Source organism: Phasianus colchicus, chromosome 1 (assembly GCF_987193195.1).
Source record: "Phasianus colchicus chromosome 1, bPhaCol1.hap1.1, whole genome shotgun sequence".
In the NCBI taxonomy this organism is placed as follows: Eukaryota; Metazoa; Chordata; class Aves; order Galliformes; family Phasianidae; genus Phasianus; species Phasianus colchicus.
In genome coordinates this window covers 124548211-124569553 of record NC_143436.1, presented here as the reverse complement: position 1 = coordinate 124569553, position 21343 = coordinate 124548211, and the positions used below count along the sequence as shown (strand labels likewise).

At 39.6% G+C, this 21343-nt stretch overlaps 1 long non-coding RNA gene across 3 annotated transcripts in view; it reads right to left on the bottom strand.

Annotated features, from left to right (window-relative positions):
- The window catches only part of LOC149920009 (uncharacterized), a 168850-nt gene that overhangs the window by 123980 nt on the left and 23527 nt on the right, over positions 1 to 21343 (bottom strand). For all 3 annotated transcript variants that reach the window (XR_016460112.1, XR_016460116.1, XR_016460111.1), the window contains exon 3: positions 2731 to 2958. This is a non-coding gene — a long non-coding RNA (uncharacterized LOC149920009). The remainder of the gene's footprint in view (positions 1 to 2730; positions 2959 to 21343) is intronic.

Here is a 21343-nt window from a genome sequence, read left to right as displayed (position 1 = left end):
GCTGTTACCCTCCTATAGAATCCACTTCCCGCTTCCCATTTATTTTTAATACTAAGTTTCATCCACAGAAAAACAAACTTCTATACTGCTGGAAATCAGAAATGGCTCTGAAATTCAGTTCTAGCGGAAGAGCTTCCTGCCACAAAATAGGTACAGATTTAGCAGCAACTACAACTGCACATTGGCTTTGATGTTTTTCTTCTTTATTGCTTATCTTATTTGTTCTTTGTATTTATTTCATCAAAATGTTCAGTTGTCTCAGAGAGCTGCAGTTATGCCCATGAGGGCTGCATCCATGGCTGGCTTCATCTTGTTCCATGATCAATCATCTGGATCCTAACCATGACTTTGTATGTGTAGGTAAGTATATTCTAGCCATCTTCTTTTAGTCCTAACATATCCTTGTCCACTACTACTGCCTTCTCTTTATACCAGAAGGTTTTGTGAGAAGCAGAGTTCAGAGATACTGGCTTTCCATTGCATACTGTGATGCAAGTTTTAGAAAATCAATAGATGGTAGATCTTTCTGCCAGTGGAAATTGGCCAGTGGATTTAAAGCATGAATACAAAGCAAGACTGCATCAGATTAATTCTTGCTAGGAAATCAGTACAAAAGTCTATTTTTTCCAAGGCCCTCAGCTGACTGGTCCCTTCACAGAGTTGACCTGCTCTTCTAACCCAGCAGACTCCCCAGCCCTCTTTGGGTGTCTATGAAATGAAAGCCTGTCTATAGGAACACTAAGTGAGAAGGAAGACACTCCAGTCGCCAAGTGACACATCCTGAGCTCTGATACTGTGGCAGCCCAAGGGCTGCCAGCTGGCTTGTCTAAGGAGAACAAGATCTGTCACACCAGTGTTCCACCTTGTTTTAGAAGGAGGAGCTGAGGAGAGGTGGGGCTGGTGTACCATGCCCACCTGCCCCTGTCCTAAAGCTCTGCTATTAACCACATGAGTTAATGAAGGCAATGGAAGCTTTTTGCAAGAGCTGCTCCTCTCATAACCCCAGTAAGGACCTCTCTCAGGGTGAGCCTCAACCACTTGCCTCATGTGTACATCACCACTACCAGGCCTTAACATCCACTAGCAGAGTTGCCAATGCTGCTGGAAAGGGATCACCAAATTTACAGGCGACAGTTTCCATTTTTTTCCCCCGATAAAACCATTATGAAGATCCACTGTCCATTATTTAGTGAAAGTCTTTTCTGAAGCGCAGTCACTTGTGAACAGAGATTGGAAAATACATAATTTGGTCTCGGATTTCAGTGTCCTCCTCAATTGACTTTGCTCAGAAACCAGGCCTTGCTGTGTCCTACGTTCTTGTACAAATCTGCCTTAATGCAGCTCCAGACATAATGCAGAGAAGGCATCCCAAAAGCAAACAAAGAAATCCTACAGCAAACGTGCTGCTGCTGTGCATGAAGGAAGGCCAGGGGCTGCAGTATTGTTATATGTGGGGGTGTTTTGGTGCTCTCTGCCTTACATCTGTCTCTTGGAAAAATGATTTATTTCCTCCTCAGACTGTTCTGATACCAAGTGGCAGTTACCTGAGTGAGCCTCATTCATAACCTGTGGGTGGGTAATCAGGGAGGGGGGCAGACCTGCTTTTCCCTTAGCAGGGAGAAGGTTTGCACAGTTCAGCTTTGTTCTGAGCTCAACAAGAGGAGCAGTGCACATGTGGTCTTCATTAGTGACGCTCCTTTGAAATGTCTCCAAGCCCTTGGATTGTAACTCTAGCACACAAAGGGGTGGGGGGAGTGAAGAAAGGAGGAAGGGAAGGAGGAGGAATGAGGCTGCTGAAATCGTCCCTGTGAATTTCAAACAAAGATGGAGATTTTCTTTTTAATTTTTTTCCCCTCACTTATTCTTTTTTTTTTTTTTTTTTTTTTTTTTTATCCCCACAGGCACAGAATTGTTCCTAACCTTCTGAACTAGAAAATACATTTCAGAAAAATTCACTGCTCTTCTGTCAAAGCAAAACCAACATGAATAATCTCTTTTAAATTAGAAGCATTAAATGACAGAGGGGAACACTTATCATTTTGTTGCTCTTTATGCATATGTGCTTGCGTATATGCTTTTGTGGTCGTGTGAAGCCTGTGGGTCTCCAGCAGCCTGGAGTTTAAAAATGCTTTTGAAGGAGTGGTTAGAGCAAGCAGAAGAGTGGGGATTTATCTGGCGAGCTGAAGTAATGGATGTTGATTTCTGCTCATTAGGAACCATGTCACAAAACTGCAGCCTGAACAACATGCATCCTCTGACTGCCTGGCATTTCCTCATGCTTCAAAACTGTATTCCTCTTCTTCCTGGGATAACTAATGAAGAAGGAAGTCATTTGGAAAAAGCCATACCAACTCTGCATATATTATTTTTCTGTGATTGTGCCCATCAAATTGGATTTTATTAGGATTTCAACACTCTTAAATTCACAGCTGCACATGCATGGCTTTCCATAACAGAAATCAATTAGATATTGATGAAAGCTAAAGAATATTAGCAGAAAAATAACCAACAGCAAATACAAAGCATGTCCATTAATCCCGGAGGTGATATGGTTTTTCCCCTACTGCCTGTGGGAAATGAGAAAATTTCATGGCACTGACAAAATGACATCCATGTCTCTTTCTTTGGAAGGCTGCTGAAGCATCCCTTCGACCCCTGGAGGGTTTGAGACATGCTGATGCGTTCATCTGGCCAGGCATAGATCATGAACCTCTAACCCCACACACATACCTCCTTGCTTGCTACCTCCCCAGGTGGTATGAATTTCCCAGTAGGTGTTCACATGAGGTGGATGGCAGCTCTGACACACAGGCTGGAGCAAGAAGGTGCTGCTCTGTCTGCTTCTGTACACAGTGCGATGTTGCCTGTCCTCCACTCTTCCTTGGACACGGAGCAGAGGGTCTCCAGCACTCTGGCAGAACTGGGCTCTCCATTGTCAGCCACAGGGCCAACTGTTGACTGTGAAAAGATGTTGTGAAATGTCAGAATGTGCCAACAAGTTTAAACCAGTAAATATTACAGCCTATTTCATGCTAACAATATATTAATGCAGAAAAAAATACTTCAATAGCTTTTGTTAAGAGAAAGCACTCACAGGCTGGATGTTCAGATGTGGGAGTCACTTCCCTCAGTTCGTACTATCTGTACGTGGTCATAAATTGCAGTAAGATGTTGTTCTCCCTTTGACCCATAAGCTGTTATCCATCAGTTGGAAATATTGAAAACTCCCTAACTTTCAGGTGGGCAGATAGCCTGTTGACAAAAAACTGCTCAGAAGAATGGCTCTGGAGTTTTGAATCATGGTTATGACTAACAACATATTTTAGGAACTCAGTGCACAAACAGCCTCACTCTAATCTCTCAGCAGGTTCGCAGCCAGGCAGCTCTCTCATTTGATAACCAGAGAGACTAGGATCAGGCCCAAAACAGTCATTTTTATACCACTTGGTATCCTAGTAATGGCCACAAAAAGGGAATATGAACCTTTTGTCTCCATACTTCTACAGACACATTTCTCGTGTATTTATTGCACTCCATTCACAGGTATTTCCAAAAGCCTGGGGTCACTCCTGCTTCTGTAGCTCTTTAAATACTCATTCATGGCAGAAAAACAACCCTGAATAACACAGGCTGCCATTGCCTGCTTCTTATCTCACCTTCCCCAGCCTAATCCTCTTATAATGTCATTGGCTTCAATAGACACATCTCTGATAATGTAAACTGGGGCCACTGTAAATAAGATCAAATCATACTGTAGCCCATGTTGTTCTAAGAGGAGACACACAAAGCAGAAACAGTGAAAATGCTGCATTTTACATTCAGCTAGAGCTAGAAATGCTTTTATTCTAATTAGCCAAAAATGTTGGCTCTAGCTAAGTACTAGCTGCCGAACAAATAAAATGGATTATCATCAATACAAGCTTGATTCAGTAAGAATATTAGTACAACCCAACAGGTATGATGCTATTTTGTTTTAGAGCAGGTCATGACCACAGACACAACTGCACCGTCACTTTGGAGGTGTGACAGCAGACCACACAGCACTCCTCACTCATTCTTAGTGCCAGGCACACTGTGATGTACAGAACACTGCTATGTGATGGCAGTGATGTTAGAGATCGCACTACCCCAGCATTCAAGTAGACCAGTTCCTACTGCACGTGTGCTCCTGTTTAAAATCTGTGCCTACATTGGCAGCCCATGCTGGCAAGCAGGAGCCTCCTGACACAAAGGCAAGGAGTTTCAGAGAGCAAGGAGTGAGAAAAATGTAAAAATCTGATTGTGCGAAGTAGAAAAATAGTTCTGCATTCAGCCTCTTCTAGAATGAAGATGTTAACCATGATTCCACTTCTGTTGCATTGTAAAATGATCCAAGCAAAACCAAAAATGTGCTTTAAAAATGGCTCCAATAGCAAGACCTCGAAAGCTAGAACTCATACATCAATCACAAAACTTCACAAAATAAATCTGCCAGTGAGGTTTGTTGCAAACTGTACTGGTCACCAGACAGCTTCCTTTATTTTTACTGGGGATTATATCTGCAGTGTGCAGACTTTTTGTTTAGATTAGCATGCATCAATTGATGAACATATTTCTTGAGATACGTCCACTGTTCTGTTTGTATCAATGTGTCTATGATATCATTTCTTCCCTGTGTTATTTTGAATATCTCTGTTGCCTACAGGGACTAGAAATTGCAGATGCAGGCAGAGATTTTTTTTTTCTGAGTTAAATAAACATTTTCAACCAGTTTGCAGTTTGGTTTCAGTTTTCAAGTTCAAACTGGTTCTCGTGTTATCCATACGTCTGCCCATTCTTAACAATAGAGAGTTGCTGTAAACTTCATAAATTTTTTTTCGATAAAAAGCTTTGATCTAAATTTTGGTAATGTGACCACTGTTTTCACATATCAAACTGAAAATATGCTATTTTCAAAAAGAAGAGGCTTCTGAACCTCTATCATGACTCAGGCTAGAAATCTGTCTATTTTTAGTGTTCTACAAATACTACTTCATCCTCCTGTAATGGGATTGTTTATAGTAAAAGCATAAAATTACTGCTTCCTCCAGGCACTCGGGAGGCTCTTATTTGTACTATATGGTTCATGATAATTAGTGTTAATTACTCTGAAAAAAATTCATTCTTTATTAAGCATTTTGAAATCTACTGAGAAAAAATACTTCATCAAAGGAGCCTGGCACTGATGACAATAACAAAATTCTGCAAATAGCAAATAATCATTCAGACCTTACCATAGCTTCCATGAAAACATGAATAATGAATCTAACCCTTTCAGGTCTTTCTGTATTTTCCGTGTTACTAAGGTGGAGGTTTAAGAAGGAGGGATACAGGCTCTTTAGCAGGGCCTGTTGTGATAGGACAAGGGGAAATGGTTTTGAACTAAAAGAGGGGAGATTTAGATAGGGTATAAGAAAAAGTTTTTTACAGTAAGAGTAGTGAAGAACTGGCACAGGTTCCCAGAGAGGTGATGTGTGCCCATCCCTGGAGACATCCAAGGTCAGGCTGGATGTGTCTCTGAGCACCTGATGGAGCTGTAGGTGTCCCTGCTCATTGCAGGGGAGTTGGACTAGGTAGCTTTTAAAGGCTCCTTCCAACTAAAACAATTCTATGCTTCTACTCATATGGACTTTCTCTATAGTAAAGCAACTTCAGCTTTTCTAGTGCCTCTTCAGGGGCAGTTTCTGGCAGACTGCAAATGTTCCTCTGTTCTGCTGCTAAACCTCCCCTCCTCTTTGCTTTCTGCCCCAGGACTGAGCACAGTGTCACAGCTGTAGGTGTGCTAGTGCTGTCTCCAAAGGCTCTATAGTACTGACCCATTATAATTTCAGTTGTCTGACTTGCCATATTGAATTCATACAGATTTGAAGGTCTAGCTTTTCATTATATCATGGTGTTAACTGTGAGAAAATAAAGCAAATCTCAGGAGAAGGAAAGGTCAGTGTGCAAAAGCTTAAACTGAGGTGTGGAAAGGCTGGGCGCACAAAAGCACCTCTCCTCCTCCTCTCTCCTCTCCACCTCTCTGTGAGAGAAGTCAGCCAAGCACACAGACATATGGTAGAGCCCTATGGCTGCTCCCACAGCTGCTGCCCAGGATGAGGCATTGATGTGCAGGATGATGGGCTTGGGAAACTTCTGCTGAAAGGGGCCCCACAAGATCAGGAGAAGTCCTTTTCTATGATCTTAGGTTTGATTTTCAGTTATGTTAAAATGGCCCTTTTGTACCTCAGGCCTAGGAGTTGAACAGGATCAGCAGAAGGCAGTTTTTGACATGCATGGCAGAGCTGGATGGAAATACGTGTACAGGAGACAGAGCAAACAGGTATGTGGTGAAGCAGAACTAACAGCACAGCCTGTCTTTATAATGTGTTGTCAGTGGTGACCACTTGTAGGCAGGCACCAAAATATTGTTTTCTATTACTATTTGGAAATGAATCTGTAATTTTCTTGGTTTAAATTGTTTTTTCACATGGTAAGGAATGGTTTGCTCCTGACTAAGATTGTTAACTTGGACACTGATGTTTTTAACACCTCTACCTGTGAGATTACATGAAGATACGGGCCTGCAAGTATGGTCAGGCCAGGAGAATTCAAGGCTCCCGTCTCTGATACTTTTCTGATTATTTATAAGAAACACATGAAGTGCAATTTCCTTGAAATCAGAGAAAGTTGATTAGCAAGAGACCATCAATCTCCTCGCTGTGCCAAGGCCCTTTTACAGCCACTGCTTGAAAACACCCACTTCATGAATTTGGGCATCCCTGGACAAGCAAGTGGAGCAGCAGGCTGTGCTGCATTTTCCTATAGTACATAAATAATTGCAAATAGTGTTTATATCAATAACAAGCTGCAAAGTGCAGGACTATCTGTAGTAACTGGAAGATCAAAAGGTAGAGGAACTGGCACTTTGGCCTTCTCAGAATGCTGCTCACACTGCTAGGTTGGATATATTGGATTACTTTTTACCTCTTTTCTAGTCACTGTTGTGTTCTGCATTGCAACAAATGAAACACTGGTTTCTTGATAGTCACATTTTATTCAATTCATTGCTGCCACTTGACATCTTAGCATAGCAAAATCAGAAGCTACCTTGGATAAGTTAAGTATGATACATGAAAAACGCTACTTGGAATATTCAGAATTTCCAGTTTTGTAACAGCATCTGCACAAAAAGACCCTTTCCCCATGCAAGCAACGTGTTTACTTATAACATGTGCATTTGAGGAGAGGATTTCCTTTTCCCATTTCTGTCTTTCATTTAAGTTCACCTGAAGGCAAAAAGGCCAAAATATTTGAAAGAGACCAATGACTGTCTTCTTTTAATGAACTGTGCAGGCTCCTTCATGGCATGATCATTTCTATTATACAGAAGTCAGGCTTCCATGAATTCTTAGCTCTTTTAAATGAGATAATGGTTCATCTTTGCAGATAGTGATTTTCTGATCCCTGAGAATTATATATATGTGTTTATATAAATAACTGAAAATAAAAGCTCCCACAAGTGTTTGTGGTTTGTTCTATGGCCCTGCGTTCAGTATCCCATATGTATTACCTTTCCCCAGAATTCTAGTAAATGAGGTCACTTGCCTGAATGCTAGTCAGAAGACCAAGCTGCAAAGAAATGCTGCTTAATATTCACAGAAAGCAGAATTTACATTTGGAATTGATAATATTCACACAACAAACCTGATTCCAGATGTTAAGCCTATGCAGTGGGAAGAAAAAAAAGTGTAACACGACCTTCATACCCAGTCAAATCAACTTTAAATTGAGCTGAAGGGTTGCAACTGAGTGCTTGCAAACGTGAGTTCTCTTTGGTAAAATGGAATTCAGTTTTTGAATGAGTGAGCAAATTGCAGGCTCTTTGCAGATGATATGCAAACAGAAACAAAGAGATATAATGCAAGTGAGGATTCATTTGATGATGTGAATTTTTAAAAGCAGTTGAGCAAATTACTTAAGACAATTCTAAAAGTTCTTCGTATTGTAATTAATAAAATGTTAATTCCAACTAGAAATGAAATATACTGCTTTGATATAACATACAGGGAGGCAATATAAAATATGCTCAGATTTAGACTAAAATATCTTTCACAAGAAAATATCCATATCAAAGTATTTTTTTGGTAAAGGCCCCATGTTTGGGTTATTAGAAGGTTCAAATCAAGAGGCTCTGTTCAGACTTAGAAACGCTGAAAGTTTCCAAGTTTTTCAGTGTGATTCTGAGCTCTGAAATTTGGCATGCAAGATCAGCAGCTCTGGCTACCTCAAGAGTGTTTTTATAAAAATACATTAGCATTTAATTGAAAAGCTAAATGAAAATGCTCTGTGTTAAAGGCCCTTTCAAAGGCCCTGAGGGATATAATCCCAGGAAATAAATAAATAAATAAATAAATAGAAATAAAACCAAACTCAACTAACCCAGTAAACCTTTGTTGAGACTCACAGGGGTTAGATTCAAGACTCTGTGATGTTTCTGTGTTTTAAGTATCAGATGCCCTCATGCAGTGCGTAGCAGACAGCAAACAGCCAAGATCGCAGTACCAAGGGATTCCCATCTTTAAAACATGCTCCAGGCTATATTGCATCCACTCTTGTATCCAACAAGCAGGACAATAACAATGCTGCATACAGGACAGCCATATATTGGCAGCAAGATTTGGAGTGTGTAACAGGAGTTCTGGAGTCACCCATGTTGCCAGCAACCTTACAGAAAATGTGCCTGTGCTATAGGGAGCCTGCTGGGCTAGAGTATAGCAGTATAGAAAGTCTCTGCTCTCAGAGGCCCCAGAGCCCACCCGTTTAAAGATGAAGCAAATCATATACAAAGCCAAAATAAAAAACACCGCACACACAAAAACATCCAACATGAGAAAGAACTGGAATGTGTTTTGTGTGTCCTTATAAGTAGCAAAGAAGGGAGGACAGAATGGAGGGCTGAAACTAGATGATCATTGTGGTCCTTTTCAACCCAGGCCATTCTATGATTCTATGACCCTGTAAGAGGTGTAAGTACTCATGGAATCTAGGAGAAGAGTGTTATGTACAACCTTGTGAAAAGGAGATATGGGAAAAGTCAAGAAACAGTATCTATATTGCGTTGTGGAAGTAACCCGAAGGAAATAAAAGGAGCGGCAAAAGCAAACTGCAGCTCTTCCCTCTTGTTTTCCATTATGAAAGAAAATCACAGTGACTTTGTACACACAGAGCATCCTTTATTCTTCTCTGATGTGGTATTCAGTGGACAGACAAAGCTGCATCAAGGTGAATTGGTTTTACATTAGTGAGATTTTGTTTCATTCTGAGAATATGGTGTTCACCAGTGATTTTCCAAGGCACTGTGCTGGGACACTTCTTATTTGGCTGATTCTTTCCAAAACAGAAACAATACCTTTTGTCAGAATGATTACTTCTCTTTAGTTACTATCTATCTGTGCTAACTAGCTAAAAAATAACCTTTTGCTGTGTAGTTAGTTTTCAGATAAGGTACATGAACATTTCTAGTGCACCAACACACAAAGGAGGGGCACTGGAGTGGCCAAAATAGAAAGTAAGAGAAAACACATATCTGTTCTTTTGACTATAGTGCTGTTTCATGCCAACTTCAAATGTTCATCAAAAATAGTCTGTATCTTGGGTTGTTTTCTTAGCTGTGCAGCGTATCTAGTGGCTCCAAAGCAGATAAAAGTAACCTCTGTCCAGATTGTCTCTCTGTTCATTTCTTCTTCTCTGCTCTCAGCTACATCAACCCTACATGGGTACTCTTTATGCCAGCTTTGGAACTCACTGGAACTTCCATAAAGCAATCCAGTTTATTAATTCAGCACCAGTTTGTCCAGGTGGATTATGCTGAGTGCAAAGAGGGAGCTGATGAGCTCCTCTTCCACTCGTAGCTGGTCTGGCTATGGTTGAGACAAGGGAAGTGGCAGGATCATTAAGACATCATTATTTCACAGTAGGAACTTAAGTTCAATTCACTGCCTCTCCTAAAAGCCTTAGATAATATATGCAAATAACACTTCACTCCTAGTAACATTTAAAATCCAACCACTGCCTCAGTTTTGAGCCAAGGAGCTTAGCTCAGACTCCTAGCTATGTTTTGAAGCATTCAGTTTTCAAGATAAGCAGGGAGTAACCCAGCTACAGGACTTTGACTTTCAATGGGAAGTGGCCTCCTCACTGGATTTAAGAAGCAGGCTCATATTTTCTTGTGCATTCTGGCTTCTTCATTCTTTTATTCTTGGTTGCATAGTGAGTTCTCTTTGCCCAGATGACAATAAGCCTCATGGCAAAACCTTGAACTCAACTGCCTTATCCTGGAAGACAATGACCTAAAAACTAAGGCTTCTTAATTCCCATAGAAATGTCACTGATGCAGTCTTTCTCTTCCCTAGAGAAGTGCCATGTAAGATCTCACCCTGTTTCATAACTCGGATCATTACAGAATTCATGAGATTTTGAATCCTGAAGAAAAAAAAAATAATAATAGACCTATTTTTTAGCAGTTTGGTAAAACTGTTTCATTGTGTTTTGCTGGAATTCCTCTAGTTGTTGAAATTACTCGTGACAAATTGCAGAGGGCTGCTCTTAGTGGAGAGCCTTCTCCTTAGCAGTACAGGGTAAATGACTTGCACTAGGCTTACATCAACTCTTGCCATCAACTTCTCACAAACTATCTATGAAACAGCAAAATCTTCAGGCACTTTGTGGATCAAGTTCAGCAAATTCAAAAACTCAGCTGAAACTCTAGGGTTAAAACTGCAGCTAACATCACTGCTTAAGTGGAAAAGAATTTTGTACTAGAGATTTACACCTTCTCTTACATACAGAGGGGACAGCTCTCTTGGGGATGTTACACTGATGATGGAATAAACTTCCTCAGGAACTTTCAACTGATCACAGCAAAATATGTTGGTTTTGAGCTTGCTCTCTCTAAGATAAACATATATCATTATTAAAAAGCAGGAACAGAAAAAAAAAAACAAATGTCTAACTATCTAACTAAACCAAATCACCATATTAAAACATAACATTTCCCCTGAAGAAGGAATGAGTTCCATATGACATACTTCAGCTTACCAAAGACACAAAATAAGTACATTGACATTACAGTGATGAAGGGGAAACAAGGTAAAGTCTCATGCTGTACCGCTGCATTGCAAAATGCCTGTAATATCACATTTGAAAGGATACAGATCTGCAAACATGTCAAAGACTCACATAGTGTAGAAATTCAGAGGTTTTATGGAAATAAAGGTACACAACCCACACAGTAAGATCACAAGTTGTGCTAATGACGCTTTGCCTTGAAGAGGGTTGCTTTGATATGGTCACTATCTGTGTACAAATGGAACGACCAGTATTTTGCTCTGGTGCACTCTGAAGGAAAGAAAAGCCGTTTCTTTGGGCCCTACTGATAGCAAACAGGCTCTATTAGATGAAGAATCCTCTGTTTAATGGGAAATACATTGTAACTCAACTTTCTTTGTTAACGGATTATATGGCATTTTTTCCTCTGAACGTAGAGGAGCATTTTTGTTTGAAAAAATAGATCACCAGATCAGAGGATGAAAGACAAATAAGAAGACTGAGAGTTTGGCTATGAACTATTCCTTCGGAAAGCTTGTGCTAGGTTGGGTAAGAACAAGTGAAAAAGAAATGCCTACTTTAATTTATTTGTGGACAATAACAAGCTTTTACTTTTTAGGTTTTCTTCTTCTTAGCTGCTGCAGCTGTGTACAAGAGTTTCTTGCTTTCTATTGAGCAGGTGTTGACTTTTGCTAATGGATTGTATAGCCATACTCTGTCAACACATCGATATAATTCAGTGTTTCAAGAAATGGACTGACTGAGACTTGGAGCCATATTCAGAGACATTTCAATTCAAACCTCCAACTGTATTTAAGAAACCGTATCTAAAAGCTCCCATCCAAGAGACTGGAATGTGAAGCATGCAGGAAATGTTATCTTATTGGCCTCAAGTCTGCCAGTGATTGTGAAACAGCTTCATTATTCTGGGAAAAAATACAAACGCCGTTCCAGGCAATGAGAGATTCATGTAAACTTGTTAAACTTTTAGGGAATACAAATAATACAGAGTCTGGAGAAAATCTTCAGTGCTCCATCACATGAAGATAAGATTGGTGTGAAAGACTGCCTTTTGTAAATTTCCCAGATAAAAATGCACCTAGAAGCATATACACCTAATACTTCTTGTTGGACCTATTTCTTAAAATGAGTTATTCTCAGTAGGTCTGCATTCACTGGAGATAACAGAGTATTCCCAGAAAAGTGTGTCACACAGGTGAGAGAGCAGAACAGGATGCTGAACCACAGTGCCCATGTTTATCTTGCACTGTAGCCCCTGGACTCAAAGCTGGGTGTTACCTCCACAGTGAAGTAGATGTGTATTGTGCTGCAATCTCATCTCTTGACTCAGCCCAACCAAAAGGCTTGGAAGCTCTCATCCAGCCTGTGGGCCCTACCAGGGAAATGAGTATAGTATTCCACACACATAGACCTAGAAATTCAATTCTGGGAGCTTCTCAGATCTTCATTTCAGTCACTCCTCAATGGTCCCAGAGTAGTGGGTGCATCCACTCTGCATAATGTGGTATTTGTGAAGAGGTACTAACATTGGAACTAGAGTTGAAGGCTACCATACTTTTGTCCTGGATCTCTCAGCATCCTTTTCCACAAAAGGGGCAGACACAAACATGTATTTCTCTTTCAGACCAGACATAAAGCAAATAAGCAGTGAGATTTTTAGCTCAGAGAGTCATTGTAGGGCTTAAATGATAGGAACTTATCTCTGGACATTATTTTAAACATTTCTTAATGTTTACACAAACAAGTAAAAGCTATGTTATCCTGTGGATCTATTTCCATATCTGTGGTCTGATCTTTTCAGCCATCTTAGGATTAAATTTGAGCCGCAAAAAACACGTTGAATTCCATATCAACTACAAAATGCCAATACACAGAGCATTACATATATGTTGGTTGCTGGCCAGCTGGCATTTTAAACAAGCAGTTCAGGGAAAAGCAATTTTGGTTGGGGATGACCACAGCTGGCTTCTCATTAGACTACATTTTCAAAATGTAATATTGCCAAGCCTCTGAAGTTTTAACGACTTATTTTAGACTTTCTCTGATTCAATAGCCTCATAAAACAAAGGGGGGAAAAATGTAGCATGTCAACTCCCTGAGTATATAACTTTGTGCACTTCATTTACTTACTAAATGTTTCTGTTATACCACATCTATTTTTTGCACAATGGTTTGAATGTCATCCTTACTCTTGCCACATACTAAGTGTGGTAGCTGAAATGCCTCCTTGAACAGATGTGACCCCTACATAATGTAAACACTGCCAAATGTTGCCTCTTGGCCTTTGGAAGACCACTAAATCATTATAAATCCGCAAAGAATAAAGTGACAATACAGCATAACTATTCTTAGTGGACTACAAGCTACGGTTCAGAGTTGTCAGAAAGAAGCAGCAACTGAGAAATCTGAAGGAAGGATCTTTTAATCACTTTCACTTCCAGATATACTGGAGTTTATAAAAGAAACATTCCCAGATTTAAAACTTAGACGTGCAGAAAATGTTAACTGAAAGGCAATTATAAATCATCATTTTCCAATAGAGATTCCAGCATCATTCCCAGCTTCAGCTCAGGATATATTACATCATTCTTTAGGGAAAAAGGGACTAGGCTATTTGAAACTGACTAGAACTGATCAAACAAAATATAGTGTTTATAAATAGATTAGGTTGTTCTAAATTTAACATAGCATTCTTGTTCTGTACAGGTCTTTTGGTAAGTGATTAAACATTAGAAGAAAACCACAACTGTTTCCTTTAGAGATCTGTTCAGAAACAGTTTAGTACAGACTTGGATGCATCATTTGCTAATTACTTCTGGTGAGCAATAATATTTAGATGGCTTCCAAATAATACTTTCCTCTCCTACACACTTTATAACTTCAAATGTTAATTGATCTTTTTAAACTGTAAAGGAGATTTTGGAAAAACTATTGTCCTCTTCAACAGATTGAGTGGGAAACAGTAGAGTCTTTCAAAAAATTAGTAACAAAGTTGTGACACGAACTCAGAAAGTTTTAGCTCAGCACGTTGCTGATGTCTTCTGTTCAAAAGGGCAGGAAAAAAAAATCTCAATAATATATATTAAAATACATCACAAATACATTCAGAAGGGACACATGGTAACTAAGAAAGTAATTACAACCAAAATATGTCAATTGTTAATAGTTAATTATTAAAGAGTGGCATATAATTTACTTTCCTAACACTGCATCATAGGAACATGCAAAAAAAAATGGTACATCATGATGAATGTAGTGATGCAGAGTTTTAAATACGAGTTTTCCTAACTTCTGAATGTTTGACAGCTGATCTTCTAATATTCTTACTCCAAAACTCTATCATATAACACGAGTATGGTGGAAGCCACTGATTTAGAAAGTTACTGATGCAAACACACTCTCAAGGTTTACAAAATATGCATTCTTTCCTGTTCTGGCTAACCACAAAAGTTTCACAAACAAATGTAACATCAATGCTCGTGTGGATGGGCACCACAAGAACAAGCAGCTGAAGAAGACCTATCCCCCTACTGCCTGTCCAGCCCATTCTTCCTCCAATAGTGTGCCTCCTGTAGCTTCAGGAAGAAGCTGGCTGAACACTTAGCGAGATTTTTGCTTCCTCTCAAAGATGCAATGTCAGTGCATCCTCACGTAAGGTAATGCAAGTATCTAGAACAATCATTTTTGACCTTTTCCTAGAGTGGGTCACATCTTCATGCAGAGCTGGTCCAATGCAGATTTCCCTTTCATGTTATATTTTTCTGACTATCTCAGTAGCTTTCTTGAGAAAGTAATATAAGGAAAACAGAACAACAGACTTCTCAGTTTCTGCAAGTTCATCAGGAGCAGAGTCAGAGTCCAATGCTCCCTGACTAGATTATTTTACTTATTCCACATGAAGAGGTTAATACCACATTTACACATTTGATGACATTTGACGTTACACAGGATTTTAATTTAGCAGAGAGATACAGCAATGTGTTGAAATCACCACGCAAGCACAATATAGCAGTTGCAACATACATTTGGATCACAATGCAAATGTGGTTCTCATTTCCAGGTTTTATACGCTCACTATCATGGCACAAAATATTCCCAACAGAAAGGGATGGCATGAAGCCAGTTCAGAAGAGCTGCCCTCTAAGTTCACTTTATTGATTGCTCAATTTTATACTCTATCCTGGGTCTGAGCCATGTACACACTTTCCTCATTACTGGTCTGGCTACCTCAGGAAGACATTCCATCTCTTGATTAACTCAGGCAAAATCGTGGACCAGTTGATCCACTCAACTGATACGGTAATTTATCTGAAACAAAGGCCAGCCCCATTTCCCTTAAGTTTAGCTGTGGTCACTCCCTACCTTCTTCACAGAGCTTCATGAGCACATCGTCTTTGCCTGTCTCCACTGAGCATTCCCAGCGTAGGGTTGTGTCCATCAGTCACAAGCGTATGTCAAAGAGTTCTTAGGAGATGATCAGAAATTGCTGTATAGACAACTGCAAGCAAATGCTTGAAATACCATAATTCCTCTAGTGCCATGAAGCCGATTCCAAAGGGTAAGATTAGGCTTCACTTGAAAGTGATTTTGGAAGTTATTCTGGGGGGATGGGGAACAGAGGGAGAAGAGAAAGCCTGTTCCCCTGTCCAGAGCATTAGAAGTTTTTTTCTAAAATGAAGAAGAAAAGTAATTACATGGAATCTTTTTCCCTTTTTCTCCCTTTCTTTTTCCATTTCTACTTAGTAGAAATTTAACATGATCATGACTCAGGCAAACTATGCTTGGCCTTCATAAGCACAATATGCCCGCCCCATTTCCTGCAGCTAGCAGGGGATATCAGATTTCTAGCTGTGGCTGAACAATGCCTGCTGCATTTAGCTTCAGAGGTCTGAAATGGAGTGCCTGGGCTCACTTCACTCTACTCCCAGTTTTCAGAAAGCTTGATTTCTGCACTACAGGATCTCCTTATACAGAACACTAAGAGCAGAATCTTATTTTGATGTGTGCTTATAGAGCAGCCTGCCCAGAGGAAAACCCTTAGAAAGAGGAACAGCTCTCCCCGTTTTGCTGAAGTTGGGATTGCTGGAACGTTTTGGTATTTCAATCTACATCCAACAGAAAGTATGCAAACAAAGTATTTTGATTTGGATGAAAACGAATTAAAAACTTCCCATTTCTTGCCAAATAAAGCAAAAAACAGAAGGTGGATGGAACATTTGAAGGTTTTCCATGAAATAATAAGAAAACAACCACTACTGTTTTTGAAATGTATTTTTAGGAAAGACAAAAGACTAGAAAGCTGAGAAAACTTTTGGACAGTAGCTGTAATCTTGCTCAGCAATTCAGTGAATTTTAGACTCGTTGTCCAGGGCTTAGGAGTTCCAGGCCTATCTTCTCCTCTGCATGTGGCAGTTTGATTTTCTTGCCTTCCAGAAAAGGATTTGAACCACTAGCTCATGGGATATATATTGGATTTTCACTTTCTTCAGTTGCAGGTTTTTTGTTTGTCTGTTTGTTCCTGCCTATTCTTTTCAGTCAAGAGATGATAAAAATGACACCTTAGTGTACTGCTAGGAGCCTTAAGATGATGTGGTCACAAGAATCAAGATTAAGTTCAGCTCTTAGGCTCCATGGATCTGCACTTCTGCTCTAGACAAAGGAATCATAGTATCATTAAGGCTGGAAAAGACCACTAACATCATCTAGTTCAACTGCCAATCCATCACCACCATGCCCACTAAACCATTTCCCACTCTTGCAAAGCGTCAGACACCAGATTTCTAGCTTTCAGACTTCCAGCTTTTTGTCATCTGCATGTCTAACCACGTACATAAAGCAGAAATGTAAAAGTAGGAGAGCAGAAGTTTATACACATTTTTACACAGCTGAAGATCCAAAGGTGTGGACCTCTCAGGCATGAAAGGAATTGAATGCAGCTCTTCTAAATCAAGAATTAATTGGTCTAAAGAGACCTTTAACAATTTTTTTTTTTTCATTCCAAACCCATTGTAATAACCAAAAGTATAGATCCAATTTACATCTGATTTCCATCTTTTTTTCAGAAAATCTTTTTCAGAAACTCAGTATTTTTCCAGACTAATTTCCTCCATGCCTGTGATTATGCTGAAACACAAGAACACATTATACAGTGATTACAGAAGAATATCTGATGGTTGAAGAAATATTTATGGGGAACTGAACCAAAGGACAGATGTTTTATAAGTTTCTCTGTGATAAACATGAGCAGGTAATGTAATAATGTGTGCATATATATGTATGTCCTAAATAGTAATTCTCATGTATTTTTCCCCATCTTCTATTTGAGAGAATATTAATCCAACGGTCTTGCTCAAAACCTAAATATTGTTATTCTCCTGCATTGTTATCAAGTTAATTAGGGAATAGGGCATTTCTCCCACTTCAGTACTTCCATCTGTTTCTGATTTACCAGTTTCATGTATTATGAAAATGTGCCAGACAGCAGCACCGTCCAATATGTTTTGTGTTCACAGTATATATATGAAAGATGGTTTAGTAACAGTAATTAAGCATTTACTGGCCTTCATTTTAGCTCAATATTTCTTTTGTGGAGAGAAAATGCTCCAGCTCCTGCAAAACTGTCACAGTGACTGCAGCATGCATATGGCATAAGGAAAACTGCATTTCAGCCTCCCACTGGAGCCTGCCAATGAAATTGTTAAATGCTAAAATCCTGATTCATCTGAAACAGTCTTGTTTGCATTATTAAGTTCCTATAAGTTAAAAAATATATATATCAAGATTACATCATGCTCTACTTTGTCCAAATATTTAGTCAAAGGCAGCCACCAAAACCAAAGAGCTTATACTCAACATGGACAAGAGAAAGAGTAGAAGAATGCGTGCCAGGTAGGGAGAGGCCAGAAAACAGATTTCTTCCATTAACCAAGTCATTTAAGGCACTGTCTGAATCTCAAGACATTACTCTAGTGGCAGAAACATGCAGCTAACTGCAGTGCTAACACAGCTTCAAAAAAACCCAAAAAGCTTTCTGACGGAAAAAAACATGAGTAATATGGTCCATTGCTACATGACAAATAAACAAGGAGTATGCTGCCATTCATAAGGCTGGTATGAAATGACTACCCAAATCATTATTGCTGCAGACAAAGGAAAAGATGCCTATGTAAAAATAGTAATCAATGAATTCCTGGAATTATTTTTCCCTGTCCCAGTTTTACCAAGAGTTTTCTATCACAGGTAAAATGGGGCATCAGAATGAAGCACAATATTTCACAAGATACAGCATATTTATATTGTCACATGCAGAAGCAGAGGAAATACCTGCCTATCTCACAAGGCAGGCTACACTGAAGAAATCAGGTGATAGAACAGAACTGCTTGGAAGCATGCACAGTTCTGAAACAAGAAGCACTTCTTTCCTTTGTGTTACAATACTTTCCCTCTTTTTCATTTCTATCACCTCAGCACTGAGAAGTATATCACATGGCCCAAGAATTATCACATTTCTGGCTCATACAGGATACTAAAATGCTGATGGAATTAGATTGCATGGTGTACCTTATCAGCTGATAAAACACAAGAAGCCTGATGTCCAGTTTTTATTTTTCGAAGTCAAAAGGAGATACGAAGCAATTCCCCAGCTTCTTGCCCACCAACAAGTACAAAGAATACCTTGTAAGGATTTGAACAGCCTGGTGGGTCTGCAAATTCATACTCATATGCAACTGGTATTTGTCAAAGGCAGCACTGTAGCGCTTAAAAGTATAGTATGCATTTCTTAGCCATATAAGGAATATTTTTTTATCTGACAGTGGCACACTAATAAATATTAGGATTATGCAGTCCTTCCAATTACAAAAGATCACCCGAACAGCTATGCTCACCAGAATTTTACTCTTTGGAAGAAAATAGCAACCACATTTATTGATTTAAATGGCAGACATCTTCATTATGCATGAATCAGATATGGAGGTTTTCCAAAATTCCACAAGGTTGAACACATATGTTATTGAGACTGCTCTCGAGTCAAAACGAGAAGACTCTTCTGATCTGAGTTTTTCAACTGTCTGTGAGCTCCCAATTCATCTGAGGTAGCCTAAGGTTCATGAAGCTGCTCTACAAATTCCATATTTGCCCTCCAGAAAAAAAAAAAAAAAAAAACAGCTCAATTTGCAGATGCTCTGCGTAGTCACCAAAACCCACTTCACTAAGGATATTTAGCAATTTTTAAATATTAATTTGTTTTGCCTCACATTGGCGTGCAGGGTGGATTTACTTACAACAACAACAAACTAAACTACAACATGTCCATAACATTAACTCATAGGATGTTCTTCAGTGCAAAGACATCGATTTTTCAAATCAATTTACTTATTCTGGAGTACCTGGTGACTAAAATAAACCAGAAAAGCAGAACTTTTAAAACTACGGCCCCAAAGAGCAGAAACACATTTTACTTCAGTGAAATACAGCTATGCAACTTTCTCTCCAGTTGCAGTTGTGCTTCTGTAAGAAGTTTCAGACCTTAATCCCAATCCCATACAGTTGCCTCTCCACTATATCCACCAGCAACGCCATCTGCCAGCACCACTATCATCGAAAAGTTCTCCTTCGCCTGCTAAACTCAAAATTAGCCTTTTGTTTTATTTTTAAATAGCTGAAATAATAGGTTTTATCTGAGTCATTTGAATTGCAACCTCTCCTCTGCATGCTAGGCAGCAGCATTCAGCTGAGGAGCAACAGAAAAGGAGTGCTAAACATAGCACAGGGATAGGCAGGAGCAGAGGAGGACGTCTGCTTAGAGCTGAAGTTCCACTACTGGGTTTAAAACCATTTCATCATGTGTTAGATGCTTTTCAAAGAACCCCATCATCGCAGTTTCTGTTATTCTGCAAAAAATTTGTAATTACCAAGTGAAAAACTTCATTTTGAGGGGGATGGATACAAATGCTTGTTTGAATGAATCTGAAATTACTGAAATGATCTGTTTCCTATAACACACGTAACTCCTTTCTTACAAAACTGTAGGATTTATCTTGGAAGTCCTGTGAATCTAAGTGCTTTACAGAAGATGGAGCCAGGCCAGGGACACTGCTCCTTGTGTGGGAATGAATGAGATTTGGTACAGCTCCCTCAAGACAATGCACAGTCATGATCTGCAGCTTAGCATTGGAATTCATCAACACAAGCCTTTGTAATGCTTTGAATAAGTAAAGCATTTCAGTGAGTCCTAGATTATTTTCATATTCTGTATATATTAATATATTTCAGAATTTCCATTCTATAGAAGATTTTGAAGTTTTCCCATTTTGTCCTGTTGTGAAATAAAACTAATTGAGATGCTAGCAATTTCTATGTCAATCCTGCAATTCATATGGCTCAAAACATGCAGCATTTTCCTGTAATGTATTGAAACAGGCTCATGGGTACAACTGCAGATGTGCTGGGAACCTTACAAAACCAATATATTCAGCTTTCCCAATTAGCCACGTGATGACTGTATAAGTATATGGCAGCTCCTATGGGGTTTATTTTGTTTGGAATCATCAGCAAGAGGTTTTCTCGCTTGTATTTCTGTATCTTGATTTCCATGTACTGTAATCCCAACTGTAAATACAATCCACCTCGTTATAACAAAACGCCTTTGTAGAGCACACATATTCTTTGTCTCAGGGCCTAATGTTTGAGGAGTATAAAGGCTACATTCAATGCACTCCAGTCTGCAGCTGGAAAAATGACTGGAAAATTACTTCCTGGCCCAAAGCCAGCAGTAAGTTTGCTCAAGACATAATCCAATACAGGGCATGCAAGGTTCTGATCTCTTTTAACTTGTGATAGGGAAACCCAGCTGTTCCTGCAATTTGCTACCTATGACTTACTAACAACTTAAGTACACACTGGCCACATAATCTGTCAGGGCCTTGAGGTCGACATGACCATGCCAGGGTGATGCCTCACCATAATACCCCTCAATGAGCCTAGGCCTGACCCTCATCTGCAAGCCCGTGTCCAAGCTGGCTTCAGCTTATTCCCATCACCAAAGAGATGCCCAAAGCCAGCGTTGCCCCAGTGCCCCTGGCTGCCTGCTCCTGATTGGGGTGGTGGGACTTTCTGGTGGGCCTTTCTTCTTAGTCATCGAAGTTGAGATCATGACCTCACTGGCCTGTCAGCTCATTTCCTCTGTTCATAATCTAAAGTTTATGTCTCCACTACT